We start from the raw sequence: 16,240 nt of genomic DNA on the forward strand, positions 1-16,240 counted from the left end.
AAATAATGTACACCATGACTATAGTTAACACTGCTTTATAGTACAAATAAAGTTGTTAAGAGATAAAACCTGAGTTCTCATCACAAGGAAAAAAATATCTTTTCTTTTTTTTGCTTTTTCTTTTTATTATATTTATATGAGATGATAGATGCTAGCTAAACTTATTGTGGTCATCATTTTACGAAATATCTAAGTCAAACCATTATGCTGTACACCTTAAATTTATACAGTGATGAACTTCAATTATATCTCATTAAACTGGAAAACAACACATCTTTGTCAGGGAATACTCCAAATTATTTTAGACCATAAAGGATACTCAGTAAATTCATTTTGAAGAAAAATGAATATCATCTCAATAAAAAGTTCGTTTTTGAATAATCTATATACTTTGATGAGACTTGCTCTTAGCACTAACTTCTAGCCAAGATATGGTGTGCGCAAGGATTCTCTCCCCTCCCACTTCGTGGGTCAGGAGCAGGATGACATGAGGATCACCGCAGTGGGATCTTGGTTTTTTTTGCCTGCAACTTGCATCCTTTAGGCTTTCAGAAAATAATCACTAATGGAGATTACTCCAAGGCAGGAGAAAATAAAAGATGCTTACTTCTGTCTTCTGTTTAGAAGGAAAATATTCCAGAAGGGAAAAAAAAAGGAAGCCACAAATAATTATTAAAGGAAAAAAAGGAGCTGATGATTCACAGTTTATGGGAGATTCTCAACACAGCTTTTATATTCAACTTTCGTAACTGTCAGAGGGATTCACACACACACATGAACTTACAGGTAAAATGTGACATCTTTGCTTGGACGAATCACAAAGAAATTTCTGTTGCATTTCTGAATCCTGGGTCAATGTATAGAAGGGGGAAAACCCATTGACCACCAAGTCCCCTTCCTTGTAGACACTGGGCCTTATGTAATCAAAGCCATCATAATAACTCATCATGCACATGGAATGTGGAAATTTCCCAGGAAGGGGCAGAAGAAGCAGAAAGAACATCTCAGCTGACTCACCAGCTTGAGGCAAGGCCTTTAGTCAGTTGTGACTGGGGGAGCAGAGCTGGAAGGAGACCTACAGTGTAGCCCTCTGCAGGGAAATTTTACTCCTGTGCAGGGTACACGTGTCTAAATGTGCTCTGCCATTCAAGACCATGGAAAGAAGATTAGTTATTGATCAGAACTAGGGCATTTTCAGAAGCGATATATACTGGCTCAGATCTTCCCTCAATGTCACTGTGGATCAGAGTTGCTTCTGGTCTCCTCTTGCTGTCACTCCCCCAGTCCAGGCCTAACTGGTCACTGCTCTCAGTAAGGAGCTCTGGGGTACTCCCTGCTCTGGGACTCTGCTCCTGGGACCCTGTGCCCTGGTAAAGACAAAGGTGAAATATAAGTTTGGGCAACATCTTCCACTGCAGGTGTCAGAGATGTCATCAGGGCTGGGGGTCAGCAAGGCTCTGGAAACAACCCCATACGGAGGTTAGATTTTTTCTTTCCCGGGCAAACATTCTGTTTCTTGCAATTGACTGAAAGATGTTGCATCCAACAAAACACAGTATTACAAAGAGCTGGTATTACAATCAGCATAAACAGCCCAGCATGATTCCTGTGATACCCAAGGAGGTGGTCATTGACCATGCCTTGGGTAACCCTCAAGGGTACTTTACAGCCTATATCGCCAACCTCACCCTTAGGACTTTTTGACCATTATCTGAAGAACTGGTCTCATGCACAGTTCAGGGAATAGATATCCATTATCCAGTTCGTACCAGTTTGGCATGGGATAAAGTCTAAGTTCACATATATTTACACCTAACCTATTCCTTAGACCTATGTCCTGTGCCAGGACTCCAGCACTTACTTACTACATGTTTCAGTATCTTCCATTTAAAGTCTGTCTCTCCTAAACCCAAAGTCTCTCTCAACAGCTCTTTTGCCGTTTCTCTGCTAATCTTCAAGGCAAACATTTGCAAGGGTTGTTAGTGTTCAAATAATCCTCTTCCTCAATTCCCATTCTTTTCAATTCACTTCAATCAGATTTGTCCAAGTATGTCACTCAATCTGCTCTTGTCAAGGACATCAGCAACTTCTATGAGGCCCAAATCAGTGGTCATTTTTTACTCTCATTTTACTTCACCACGCAGCATCATTTGACCCAGTTGACTTCTCTATCTTTAGGACACTACTTTCTAAGTGTTTTACTTTTTCTAAGTTCTCCATATTCTCCTACCTCGTGTGTATCTCTCTCCTGATCTCCTGTACTGTAACCTCTTTGTTTTATTCACCGTTAAATGCTTGATAATTGATAATAATGAGAAAACTGGCATGTCACTTGCCTGAGCTCTCTGGTTAGAAAATGGTAGAGCCCAGATTTGAGCACAGACAGTCGATACCCTTAACCACCAGCCTATTTGTTGAGTATATTCTATATGCCAAGCACTGTTGGAGACACTGGTGTCTGCAGCAATGAATAAAACTCCACTTCTGCTATTGGAGCACTTAAGTTCTAATAGGGGAAAGACAGATTATAGAAAAATCAAGAAAATATGTTACTATAAGTGTTATGTAGAAAAGGAAAGTATTTTAAGACAGTTAATAGGGATTGGGATCTTGCTATTTTACATGGAATAAGAAGGGAAAAAGTCTTAGTTAAGGGGCACTTGAACAGAGACCTTCACGAGTTGGGACAGTGAGTCATATGAATTTGTGTGGCTAAAGCAGTTTATTCATGCAAAGGTCCACAACACGGAGGCCAGTGTGACTGGAGTACATCATGGTGGGGACAGGGAAGGAGTGGTAGATGATGTGGTCATAGACTTGATGGGTCCTGATCTTGTTGGGCTTTATGGTGCACTATTAGGTCTTTTCCTTGTGCTACCAATGAGTTGGCATATCAGTAGGAATCTCAGCAGGAAACAGAGGACACACTGAGACTAGGATGATTCAAGTAGAGTTTTCATACAAGGGCTTCTCGGAGTTGTGGACAGGATGTAAGAAAACCACAAAAGGTGGTTGGTACCCCATAAGCTGGTAAGTGTAGGGCTCTATTAACACCCATGAGCCTGAAGGGGTAAGGAGAGTGAGCAATTATCCAATTCTAGAAACAAGAGAGGAGGGACTTGCATTCCAGGAGCTGAAAGGAGGTCAGAAGTAGCATCCAGCCCCAGGTTCTCCTGCAAGAAATATCCAGGACCAGATGTCACTCTCTTTCATTCTTCTGATTTCATGTCTAGGCTCTCCATTAACTAAACCCAGCCAAATGCCTTAAGGCAAGAAAGCCCGTTGACGTAGTTCATCTTCACTAACCTTCCTGGGTGCATCAAGATAGAGAAGGCGGATCTACTGGGGCAATGGAAGATATTCTGAACTGTGCAGCCCTTTTTTGCCTGAGAATCTACTCTTGTCAATCACCTTGGTGGAAAGTTCATAGCCCTGCCCAGGAATCCCATCAGCTACTGCACTGTCCTAGGTGCAATCCAAGCATGGATACTCCCAGGTGTAGTATAAAATAGTTGCCATTGCAGGTGTTCTTCACGTATGATGGGTTATGGGGTTCTTGGGAAGAATTGCAAACAACAATTAACCAACAGGTCCTAGTTCCCAGAGGTGGATACTTCTACCAGGAAACAAAGTCAGAGTCCCATTGAACTTTACTACTGCGTATGAGACCAACAGAAGGAAAGAAGTCACTGTGGCCTCTGGCACAAGTAATTCATCCAGAGGACATGGGGCTTCTGTTATAGAGTGAGGTCAAAGAAGACATTTGGCCTTCAGGTAATCCATTGGGATGTCTTTTGATATTCTTTCCCCAATAATTAAGTGTAGCAGCTGTATCCTGTGAAGGGAGTGGTGATCAGGTGTTCAGATGACTCAGGGATGAGGAACCGGATCCTCCCTCCTGATAAGCCACCCAGACCACCAGAGGTGCTTGTCAAGGGTGAAGGGAATCTAAATGGGTCAGTAGGAGTAGTGGGATGGTAAGTATCAATTGGAGCACTAAGGAAAGGTACAGTCAAGAGCTGTCTGTAATTTGTCCCACTGAACTTCCTCTTCTAAGTTTCCCCAGTCAACATGACTGACCAGAATCCTAGTGTACTGACTGTAAGAAGCAAATGCATCTGAGTGGCATAAGTGATGGACCACAGTGGAGACAGTGATATATTTTCTAGATTCTTCTTTAAGGACTAAGTCGCTCGCTCTTGTAACTGCCGAAAGTCTTCTAAGGGCTCATCCGGCCAACCTCTCTGGGAATTTCCTTGGGCCAAAGGAAAGTGCCACACCTAAGATTGTGACCACTCCCAATGGCAGCCCACTTCCAATGACTGGTTCATGGGGGGAGGATACAAAGGCCCAATTCCTTTGCCTCATTTGAGAGACCCCTGAAGGGCCACCTCAGCTCCAGTGCTCCCATTGGGATCAACTGTGGTCTCCATTTTTAACTTATCACAGTTCAATCTCTTCTGCCTAATCTCAGTTCTCTTCTTTAGAGATGGTTACCTCAAGCAAGTAACAAACTTTTTATGCCAAAGTTTCTTCATCTGTATAATGAGAACAATGAGAGTGCCTACTTCACAGATTTGTATTAAGGATCAATCAGCTAATATATGTAAAACATTTATGAGACTCCCAGTATATAGGAAACATTATATACTTCATCTTTTATTGTGAATTAATTAAAATCCATTGCAGGATTATACTGAGCAAATCAGCCACATACAAAAAAGAGTAAATATTGTATGATTCTATTTGTATGAGTTCCAAGAACAGTCAAAAATAACCTGTGATAGGAAAAATAATCAGAACAGTGGTTGCATCTAAGCTCAGATTGTGGAGAAGGGGTGAGGAAGGAGCAAGGATTGACCAAGAAGGCACATGGAGGAAATTTATGGGGTGAAGAGAACGTTCTATATCTTGAAAGGCGTTACATAGGTTACATAGGTGTATGCAATTGTCAAGATGCATTGAGTTCTACACCTAAGATCTATGCATTGTGCTATGTGTAACATATGCTTCAATTTAAATCAGATTCAATTTCCTAAGTGAAAGAAGCCAGAGACAAAAGCCATTTATTGTAGATTCCATTGTACGCCATTTGGGGAAAGGCAAAACTGTACGGAAGGACAACAAATCAACGGTTTCCAGGGGCAAAGAGTAAGAGAGGGGATGACTACAAAGGGACTGCACAAAGGAATTTGGGAGTGATGGAATTTTCCTATGAAGACAGTTCATGTGTGTGTCATGTTCGATCATGACTGTGTTGATGGATACACAACTCTATGCATTAGCCAAGGCCCATAGAACTGTACACACCAGAGTGGATATTACTGTAGGTTCAAAAAATTAATCCACCCGGTAGTGAATGGAACGTAAAACGGAAAACAAGCTATAACAAATGAATCTAAATGTATTGCAAATGAATAACATTGTCACAATGAAGGCGATGAAAATGAAAGCAAATTTACTTTGTAAAAATATGTTTTACCAGATCCTGTAAGCCTGGATCAAAAGAACTGATCAGAAATCTTGTACTCTAGTTCATGAAAAATGTTTCTCGGAAGGGTATGGGTTAGCAATTCTGAAACTAGTTTATGCGTATACCAGATTTGAACAACTAAGTAAATATATTGTAGATGATGAGAGCCAGTGTATCACAGTCAAAGAAAGATGTTATAAACAAGGAAAGAGAGAAGGCTAGCTCTTATTCCACTCCAACTGAGGTATTTGATTGGAATAAGAGCTACCATTATCAATTCACGCTTTTCACGGATGGATGGGTAGATAGATAGATAGATACATAGATAGATACATAGATAGATAGATAATGTGTGTATGTAGAGGATAGTATAGCTTCATATCTTTCCAAAGCCTGTGAGGTCAGAAGGCCTAGAAGAACGACACTCCAGTAATAATGAGAATACTGATCAACCACCCAGAAATTGGTTTCTAAGATACTATTCTAAAGAAAAAGGAAGGAACCAGGGCTCTCTGGAAGAATACTGGATTCCAGGGCTATGGTAGAGGAAATACAACCTGACCCTGAAATATCTCTGAAGGATATTTTAGTGGAAAATAAAGATTCACAAACAGAAGCCCCCAAAATCTGCCTAGAAATCCCCCATCAGGTCCTTGAATAACACCTCACTTGTGCATGTGCAGGGAACGAATCTAGGAGACTTAGAAGATAAAAGCCACTGAAAACTGAATATTGTGCAGAAATGTCAGAAATCACACATGCCAGGAGTGTGAGGTTGGCTTTTGGACTCTTCTGAAGTGGAATGACCTTGATAAAATAAAAAAGCCGTGGCTTTCAATTATGACCCTAGAAATGTCACAGCCTGAGAGTCAGTGCCACACACTAAGAGTAAGGATTACATCTTGGGAGTCAGTGCAAAACTGAAATATATATGTCCTTTTAGGGTCTAAAACCTAGCCTTCAGAGGCTCAGGGTGATCCATTCGTACTAGAAACCTAATCGTTAGAGGAAGGCAACATGATTAAGACCTTCTACGAGGTATTGTTCACAAGATCCAGCACACAATAAAAGATTAATAGACATGAAGAACAGCAGGAAAATGCTCTGAATTATGAATATATAAATCAGTAGAAGCAGACCCAGAGACAATCCAGATACCGGAGTTAGCAAACAAAGACTTCAAAATAACTATGAATCAAAGCAAAGAAACATGGACAATTGTAGAAAATGAAAGACAAACTAGAAATCTTTAAAGCAACCAAAGGAAAAGGACACGTTTCTTTCATAAGAGCAATAGTAAGTCTGGAAACTTTTCAAAAGAAACTTTGGAAGCAGAAGACATGAATGACATCTGACAACTAAAGGGTTGAATGGGAGGGGGAAAAAAACTGCCCATTTAAAATTCTCTGACTTAAGAAAAATATTCTTCAAAAATGCAGACAAATTCAAGATATTTTCCAAAGGGCGTTTAAAAAAACCTAGCTAGAACAATTAAACAACAGCAGAACTCAACTTCAAGAACCTCAAGAGAATTTTCAGGCTGAAGGAAAAGAATTCCACACAAAGACACATAATGCTGGAATGATCATCAGCAGGAAACAAAATGTACGTAAATATAATGAATATTGACTGAATAAAACAATCCTGTATACTTTTACAACTTTTATGTAAGTCTAAATATTTTCAAAATAAAATGCTTTTAAAAACACGTTGAACTGGAACCCGAAAACTAGAGATGATGGAAGCCCCTCCAAGGGAATCTTACTCCACCCCCCAAGACTAGAGATTATGGAGCCCCAGCAAATGGTGCTCACAATCTGCATCCAATAGCAGATGTGACAGAAGCCCTAGCGAGACACCACCAGTTCCTTCCAAAACTAGAGGCAACTGGACCTCAGATAACAACTGCCATCTGCAAACACAAATGCTGGGGTCTGAGCAAGCAAGACCTCCATCCCCCCATAACTAGAAATTATGGGACTCCAGCAAGCGCCCCATAGTGACTTCCAATTCTAGAAATGACAGCAGCCTGTTAAGTCACACTCTTAGCTGCTCCTCAACACTAGACAATGGGAAGCCCCAGCCCAGTGACCCACCTTGTCTATGCCAACAATACAGACAAGGGCAGACCCAGAAAGTGAGACTTCTACTCTCCCGCAGCACCAGAAAAAAAGGAGATCTATAAAGACCCCTCCAGAGCCCCCTGACTAAAGATAAGTGGAATCTCATGCAATTATCCCAATCCTCTCCCTGAATTAGAGACAATGGCCCTCCATCCAGTGACACCTCCCTGTCACCCCAACACTTGAAAAGTGGGAGCCCCATACAAGCAGTGGTCCTCCAGCCTCCAAGCACCAGAGACAACAGGAACCTCAGTCTCATGCCTCCCAGTTATCCCCAACATCATGAGGGCTCCATCAAATGATGGAAGCCTCAGCAATTGATCCCCCATATTCCTGACAGATTAGAGATGTTGGAAACCCCAAAAAGCAACTTACAACCCCCTATACACCAAGAAGAAAGGAGCGCCAACAAATACCACACCATTTTCACCAACACAAACCCCAGCTTGTCTCTTGACTCCTCAGACTAGATATGAGTATCCCCAGCAAAGAGTAACCCCGTCTCCACACCCCCAGAAAAGCAGTCACCAGAGTCTCACTAGGCAACACGCCAGGTTCTCCAATGTAAGTGTCAAACAGATCCTCAGAAAACTACCTCTCGGGTTCCTGGAATGTTTGGTAGAATTTGATGGTAAACCTGTCTGGCCTGGTGCGTCTATAGGAAGGTTTTTAAATTGTTGTTTCTTTAATGGTGATGTGTCTTTTTTCATTCATTGTTCTGGATATTTGTGGTCTTTTAGACCTGGAAATGTGTAGTCTTGGCTTGTGGAATGTTTGCTAGATTATTTGATCATTTCTTCCCACCATTGCCATTGTTTTCATTTGTCTTGAAACACCTAATTAGATATTTGACCTCCAGGTTGGTATTCTAATTTTCTTTGCTCAACAGCTTCTCATTTATCTTTTTGGGTGATTCCTCAGCTTTCTTCCAGCTCTACTCTTTCCCTTTATGTTTTTTGGTGTCACTGAGGTCAAGTTTAACCTCAGGAGTAACCTTTCACTCTGGTCTTCTTTCAAGGTGTCAGTGGGTTGTGACCTGGGCTCGTGGAGTGAGGCAGATCACTGGGCTCAAATGCGTCTTTTAAAGACTCACAGCCATTTTGCGTTTTCAGTCTCTCCCGGTTCAGAGGATCAGGGGCCTCATTTCTGAGCTGATGCAAGTTCTGCAATAGGAATCAGCTTGTTTCTTGCTGGCTTTCTCCACTCTAGAACTTGGGCTTCAGCTTTCTATGTTCTGCCATATTAATTGCCACGTCTCTATCCACTTTCTGTTTTCTAAAATGCTTGATCTCTCCTATGCTGGTGTCTCTAATTCTCTGTCTTCATGATCTCTCTTTATTCCTTTAGTGGCCAGTGGAGGTGGGGGAGTTGATCTTGTTACGTCTACAGCAATATAAGAGGAAAATCGATATTCTGGAATTAGGTAAAAAAATTCCTCAACTCAACTATACAACATATGGTATTGGGAAAGGTATTTCATCTGTGATTTTGCTGTGAGATTTCAGCATGTGGATCATGGGGCCAAGTGGATTTGTTACTTTTTCTTCCCACACTCAGATCTGACCACATCAGGAGGTAATACTAGGTGTGTTTGGGCAGTGACACGTTGACACAGCAGGGTTGGTTGTAGTAAATAGTGAAGTTCATACTCTTAGCAACCAACTAATCTTTACTAGTGCAAGGGCTATATGCAAGGTGCCATGCCAGTCTGTGAGGGAGGTTCAGACACACACGTGGCTGACATGGACACGCAGCATTCAAGAAAGGACTTGCCCAATTACCGGGCGATTAGCTGACGATGTCTTGCTGTCATCTTTTCAGACTCTGCTTTGGCTTTCAAGCCCAGGTCACTCTTTCTTTGGGTTTTTCTCTTCTTGAGGTTGCCCACACGCAATGACTGAGCAAGGTGGCGGTACAAGGGCCTAGCATTTCTGCCCAACATGGACTCCTCTAAAGGGCAGTTTTTGCTTTGCAGGTCCCCATAAGACTGGTGGAGACTTTGGTGTAGGTGTGTATAACGTTCTGCTGTTCCCCTGGCCCAATCCTGTGGCTCGTTACTTTCACAGCAGTTAGGAGTGCAAAAGGTTTCTTTTTTTGTTTTTTTATTTTTTTGTTTATTGCAGTAATTTTAGTTTATAACATTGTATAAATTTCAGGTGTATATCATTATACTTCTATTTCTGCATAGATTATATCATGTTCACCACCCAAATACTAATTACAACCCATCACCACACACATGTGCCGAATCATCCCTTTCACCCTCTTCCCTTCCCCTGCCCCCTCTGGTAATCACCAATCCAATCAATGTCTCTATGTGTTTGTTTGTTGTTGTTATTATCTACTACATAATGAGTGAGATCATACAGTATTTGACCTTCTCCTTCTGACTTATTTCACTTTGCCTAACATCATCAATGTCCGTCATTGTTGTCACAAATGGCTAGATTTCATTGTTTCTTATGGCTGAGTAATATTCCATTGTGTATATATACCACATCTTCTTTATCTACTCTCCCCTTGATGGGCCCTTAGGTTGCCAAAAGGTTTCTTAAACCTTTTGCAATCCTAACTCCATCTCAGCATTTGCTTCCTGAAGAACACAATCTGCAACAACGGGAAACATATACTTCTACAAAGTCAGCTGGAAAGAGAAGGAATTCAGAAAAAAGAATGAAACAGTGTATATCATATAACAAGAATGATGTGAATTGTCAACTGGGAGACTGTAAAAGTTATTACTGAGCTCTTTAAGTCACAGGTATTATTAGGGAAGGCTTGTCAGTTTGCTTTACATAGAGTTCATATAATAAATTCTATTTTTTAAAATAAAAGAAATGGCTAGATCCTTATTAAATTATTAGGGTACAGAAAAAGAAAACTCCTTCTCTTCCCATTATCAAAAGATAAGAGTCTATAGAAGCATCAGCAAGCAGCACTCAACACAAATGAGATGATCCCACAATGCAAGTCCCTCAAGTCCCTCCCAAGAGGAGACGACGGCCCCTGTGGTGAGTCCTCCCTAATCCCAAACACAAGGAACATTCTGAGCCCCAGCTGCCAGCTCCTCAGTTTCCTCTTGCTGTGTAGGTGTCTCTGTCCCCAACTGTAGTGGATAGATGGAGCCCCATCTAATATCCCCTGCCCTGGGGAATGTGAAGGACCCAGTCTCAGAATAAGGAACACAGATGTTGTCCTGACAAGCCACCAACAACCCTCAAGCTCCCCTTCTACAGAAGGTGACAGGAGCCCAGGAAGCAAACTTTCCCCGCTCCAGCAAACCCCTCTTATCTGTTGCACAACCTACTGACCTTCAGAATATCCTCTACTGCTAAAAGAGTCACTAGGAGCCAAGGAAGGCTGGAGCTGGGGGAGAGGTTGAGAAGGATAGAGAGGGGAGAGGAGCAAGAGTAAAGGGAAAGATGACACCTTCCACGTTGTCCCAAACACAGCCATGGACTCCAGAGGCCCCAAACAGCTCCAATCAAACCAGGTTCTCAGGGGTGAGCTGGAGCAGAAGAAAAGGAATTCCGGGCTGATGAGGAGAGGTGGCCTGGAGGAAACGTGGGTGTGTGGGCTAGCAGCCAAGTTAGCCATCAATGGTACTTTCCACCTGTGTTTATGCCCTGTGCAGTCTCCTCCCACATTCAATTCACCGTTAATTGTCATGAACCCAAGCGATCAATACAGTGCTGCAGAAATGACAGTGTATCACATCTGAGGCTACATCATAAAACACACTGAAGCTTCCTCCTTGGTCTCTTAGATTGCGCCCTCTCTAGGGGAAGCCATCCACCATGCCATGAGGACGCTCAAGTAGCCCTGTGGAGAGGTCCATGTGGAGAGGAACCAACTTGTCAACACCAAGTGCTCACCATTCAGTGAGCCACTTGGGAAGATCCTCCAGCCTCAGTCAAATATTGAACTTTAATGACTATGTATGCTAACATGTTTAGGAGTGAAGTCTACTGCTATCTGCAACCTATTTCAAAATGCATTAAACAGAGATGGATTCTTGGGTGATAAATGGATGGAGGTGGCAAAGTAAACATAGTAAATTGTAACTGATGGAATATAAGTGTGGACTGTCTTCATTAGGGCTGCCCTAGTAAATTACCACAGACGGGGTGGCTTAAACAGCAGAAATTTACTTTCTCATAATTCTGGAGGCTGGAAGTCCAAGACCAAGGTGCCTGCAGGATTGGTTTCTCCTGAGTCCTCTCTCCTTGACTTCCAGATGACCATGCTCTTGCTGCTGCTTCACGTGGTCATCCTTCTGTGCATGCGTGCCCCTGGCGTCTCTTGGTGTGAGTGTCCTAATCTCATCTTATAAGGACAATGATCACATTGGATTAGGGTCCACCATAATTGCCCTATTTTATCTCAGTTACTTTCTTTTAAGTCACAACCTACAAATAAAGTTACAATAAGAGGTACTAGGGATTAGGGGTTCAACACATGACTGTTGAGGGGACAGAATTCTGTCCATAACGAGACTGTTCACTGTACAACTCTTTCAAATTATCTCCATGCCTGAACATTTTTCCCAATAAAGTGGGTGCGGGTGGTGTGCTAAGGCAGGAAAGAAAAAACGAATGGTTAACAAAAAAATCATGTTGGAACCCCCAGTTGTTCTGTGGAATAGGGATTATCATAGATTTAAATGTAAATATTAAAGCTGTGAAAGTCCTAGAAAAAAACAAAGGATAAATATTTTATATATAATCTCAGAGAAAAGATGTTCTTTTAAAAGTATAACATAAAACAAGAAACCAAATCAACATGTTTGATTTCCTTTCAAAAAATCTGCATGGCAGCAACAACTAGAGGCAAAGACAAAAAAAGGAAAAGAGGAGAATGTTGGCAACTCATCACAAAAAGCTAATTTATTAATATTAAGGAACTCTTACCAACCAAAAGAGACCAAGAATCTGTTAGAGAAATGGACAAATGGCGAAGAACAGTTCACAGAAAATACAGAATGCTCTCAATATAAGAGATGATTCTCAACTTCACCCACCAAAGGAAAAATTAGTAAAACACCAAGATTCTTGTTTTTCTTTATCAGATTAGGAACATTTACTCTTTGCTTAATATGTTGATGTATTAGGATGTAGAGAAAGTGACACTCCCGTACCACAGTGAAGAGGGGGGAATTTGAACCACCTCTACCCACGTACACGAGGACCTTGGCAGACAGAGAGAGCCCAGCGGAGCCCAGGACTTGGCGGGGAGAGACGGAAAGAGCCGAACTGTGGCAGTGAAATTGTAGAAAGCCGAAACCAGACGGAGAGAGACGAACCCGAACCGCTGAGCCAAGGAATCGTGGGGAGAGGCGGCGGGAGCCAAAACCAGGCGGAGAGAGACGAAGATAAACGGAAAGAGCCTGGGATGTGAAGACACAGCGGAGGCCAGGCGGAATGGCCCGAAGCTTGGTTGGAGGAGCCGAGCCCAGCCGAAAAGCGGCGAGAGGCGGCGGAGAGAGCCGAGCCCAGGGGCCGCTGGGAAGAGCTGAGAGGTCGCAGGCGGCCCAGAGAAGAGAAATTGTTGGCCGCGCCGCAGAAGGAAGCGGAGTCGCGGATGGCGGAGAATGAAGGCGACCGCGCTGGATGGGGCCGTGGACACAGAGCTCGGAGCCTTCCACGCGTCCGAGCCGCCCCGAGCGACACCCCGGAGGGTTGTGGACCCGGTCCCCGCTGCCCTCCTCCCCGCTCCTCCGGCCCCGCCGCTACCCACGGCGCAGGGCATTCTGGCCGGACAGCGGCGTGTCCTCCGCCCACAACGAGGACGCGCATGTCCCCACGGCTGCATCCTCCGGACGTGATGGCTCCGTGGAGTCTGGCGCCGATGTCCGCTGCGGGGACTGACCCCGGGGTTGTAGCCTCTGACCCCCGCTGAGCCCGCGGACCCAGCCCATGGGGAGGGTCACTGGGGGCCAGTGACCACGCCAGCTGTCCGGGGGTCTGGGAAGAGGGCCCCCAGCCTAGACCAAGGCTGGAATGAGAACAGTGGGCCCCTCCTGACCGTCTCCCCACTTCCAACACCAGCGCCAGTCTCTCTTTCAGGGCTCTTGATTGTGTGCAACAGAAGGATTGACAGGGTGATGGATCACGGAGCCTCTGGGAGGACGGGGACGGGCTGGAGCCCCGCTGAGGCTGCTTCTATTAACTGCTGTCCAAATCCATCCTCATCAGAGCGTAGGTCCCACCTCCTGGGTCAGTCTTCATGGGTGCATCTGATCCACAGAACTGTGCCCTGGTTGCAGCGGGGAGGATGCAAATGGATGTGTCTGGCATTTTCTGCTTTTAAATCTGGAAGCTGGTGTTGTCTCCCCACAGGATCATAAAGTGAGGGAAGCCCTCAAACATAGGATAGGGGTTCAGTGGCTGAGAAACCAAGAAGGATGACAGATGTCTACTAGGAGGCCCTGTACTTTAAGTGTTTTAAGAGTAACCACTGGAGACCACTTGTGTCAGCAACCTTGGGAATTTCCACTCTAATTTTTTTATGTTAAAGTTGCAGCTCTAGAAAGCATGTGTTGGACTTGGCAATCTTCAGCGAGGTGGCCACTACCCGTCCCAACCTCTGCCTTTTAGGGCCCTTGCTAAGGGATCCAACAGTGTTTACATTGAGAAGACCTAGTGCCTAAGCAGACCTGAGCTGACTGGATGGCAGTGGATACTGAAGAGTGATGGGAGACATTGATGTTGGGCTCTGAAGGTGAGAGTGGGGCAAGCAAAAGATGGACCAGAGTAGCCCCAATATCCATCATCTAATGAATGTATAAACACAAGGTGATCCATATTTCTGTACATTGTATGTTCTTCAGCCATAAAGATATGAAGGACATGTGCAACACCATGGATGCACCTTGAAGACCTGCTAAGTGAAAGCAAGTATTCAAAGAAGACCACGTATTACATGATTCCATTTACATGGAATGTCAAATATGGGCAAATCTGTGCAGACTGGAAGTAAATTTGTGGTTGTTTAAGGTTGGAGGTGGGAGAAGTGCAGGGGTAATACTCAATTATTTCTCTTTGGTTCTTTTTACAGTTTCTATCTCTTTATTGATATTCTCTGTGAATTGAGACATCATTCTCTTTATTTTCCTTGGTCCTTTGTCCCTACTTTCCATTAGCCCTTTGAGCATATGTAAGAGAGTTGTTTTAAAGTCCTTGTCTCTTGAGTCCAATGCCTGGGCTTCCTCAGGAAAAACTTCGGTCAATTTCCATTCTATTTCATATGAACCGGCCATACTTTCCTGTACCTTCATATCATTTGTAATTGTGTAGTGGTAACTGGACATTTTGCATATTACAATTTGGTCGTTGTGAGAATCAGATTCTCCTGCTTTCCAGGTTTTGCTGTTGTGGCTTTTTATGAGCTGCAATCGTCCTTTTGTTTAGTGACTTTTCAAACTATTTTGGAAAAGACTATGTTCTTTGATGTGTGTGGTCACTGAAATCTCTTTTCAATTATCTTAACAATCAGCAAGTGACCTGACAGAGATTTCTTTAAATGCAAGGATCCAAAACAATACATTTTAAAAAAAGAAAAAATTAAAATCTCTCCAGTCTTTGCAGCTGGTCCCCTGTAGCTCTTCCTTAGACTTCACCCCCTACCTGCATGGGGCCCACAAATCTGCCAGAGGTGCAAGCCCAGGTCTTCTCAGGTCTTGTCTGAGCACCCATCCAATCCTGGGCGTGCACATTGCACTCCAGCTTCCCTGGTAGATGCAGTGGCCATTCTAAGCTTTCATTCCCCAAAAAACTTCCTCCTCAGATGCCTCCTTTCCAGATTTTTATGTCTCTCTCCTGCCCCAGCCAATTGCCCAGTCATCTACCAGTAGCATAGGTCTTTAAATGTTTCATCAGACAATGACACCACTTGGAAAGTCCCTCCACTCTGAGGGGGAGAAATACCTGTCAACTTCTGTGCTGGTCCTTCAGGGACCCAAAAGTCAGATCACTACCCCCCAGTCACATAATCACCCTATTTTAAGAAGCAGGTGAGTATTTGTCTCCTGGCTCGAGGGAGCCATGCAAGGATTCTTGGCTCTCATCTTCACATCCTCCGCTGTACCAGAGAATGGCAGCGGGTAGGCATTAAGCAAAAACACCACAGTGCTTTCTTACCCAAATTCAGCCACGTTTTCCCTCATTAATCACTCCTCTGGATGCTGTAAGTATTTTATTATATTTCCCAGTTCTGAAACACTTGATTCTGTCAGTTTTGTCCAACTGAACGGTTGCTTCAGTGGATAGACTGGTTCTGTCAGTACCTTAATTTGCTGATTTGTTAACAGAACTAGGGAGATGTTTTGATACGTCCCTTTGTCCTTTCTCTCTTTCATGTTTATTTTGTTTGGTGGTTGGTTCTCAAAAATTCTTTCATTTTGTAAAATTTCTCTTCCATATGATTTAAGAATCCTTATCACGATTTCAAATAATTATGATTTTTAAGTTTATTACATTGAATCAAGTACTTTTGAGGAAAACAACTCCAATACTGTTGGTGAAAACAACTCCTCTGATATCGTTAACATTCTGGTCTGCCTGAGCCAGCTCCCAACCTCAACTTGAGGGCAGAGGATGTAGTCGGTTGAATAATGTCTCCCAAAGATTCAAGTTCACCCAGAACC

Source organism: Ceratotherium simum, unplaced genomic scaffold (genome assembly GCF_057802395.1).
Source record: "Ceratotherium simum simum isolate JZ-2026a unplaced genomic scaffold, ASM5780239v1 HiC_scaffold_43, whole genome shotgun sequence".
In the NCBI taxonomy this organism is placed as follows: domain Eukaryota; kingdom Metazoa; phylum Chordata; class Mammalia; order Perissodactyla; family Rhinocerotidae; genus Ceratotherium; species Ceratotherium simum.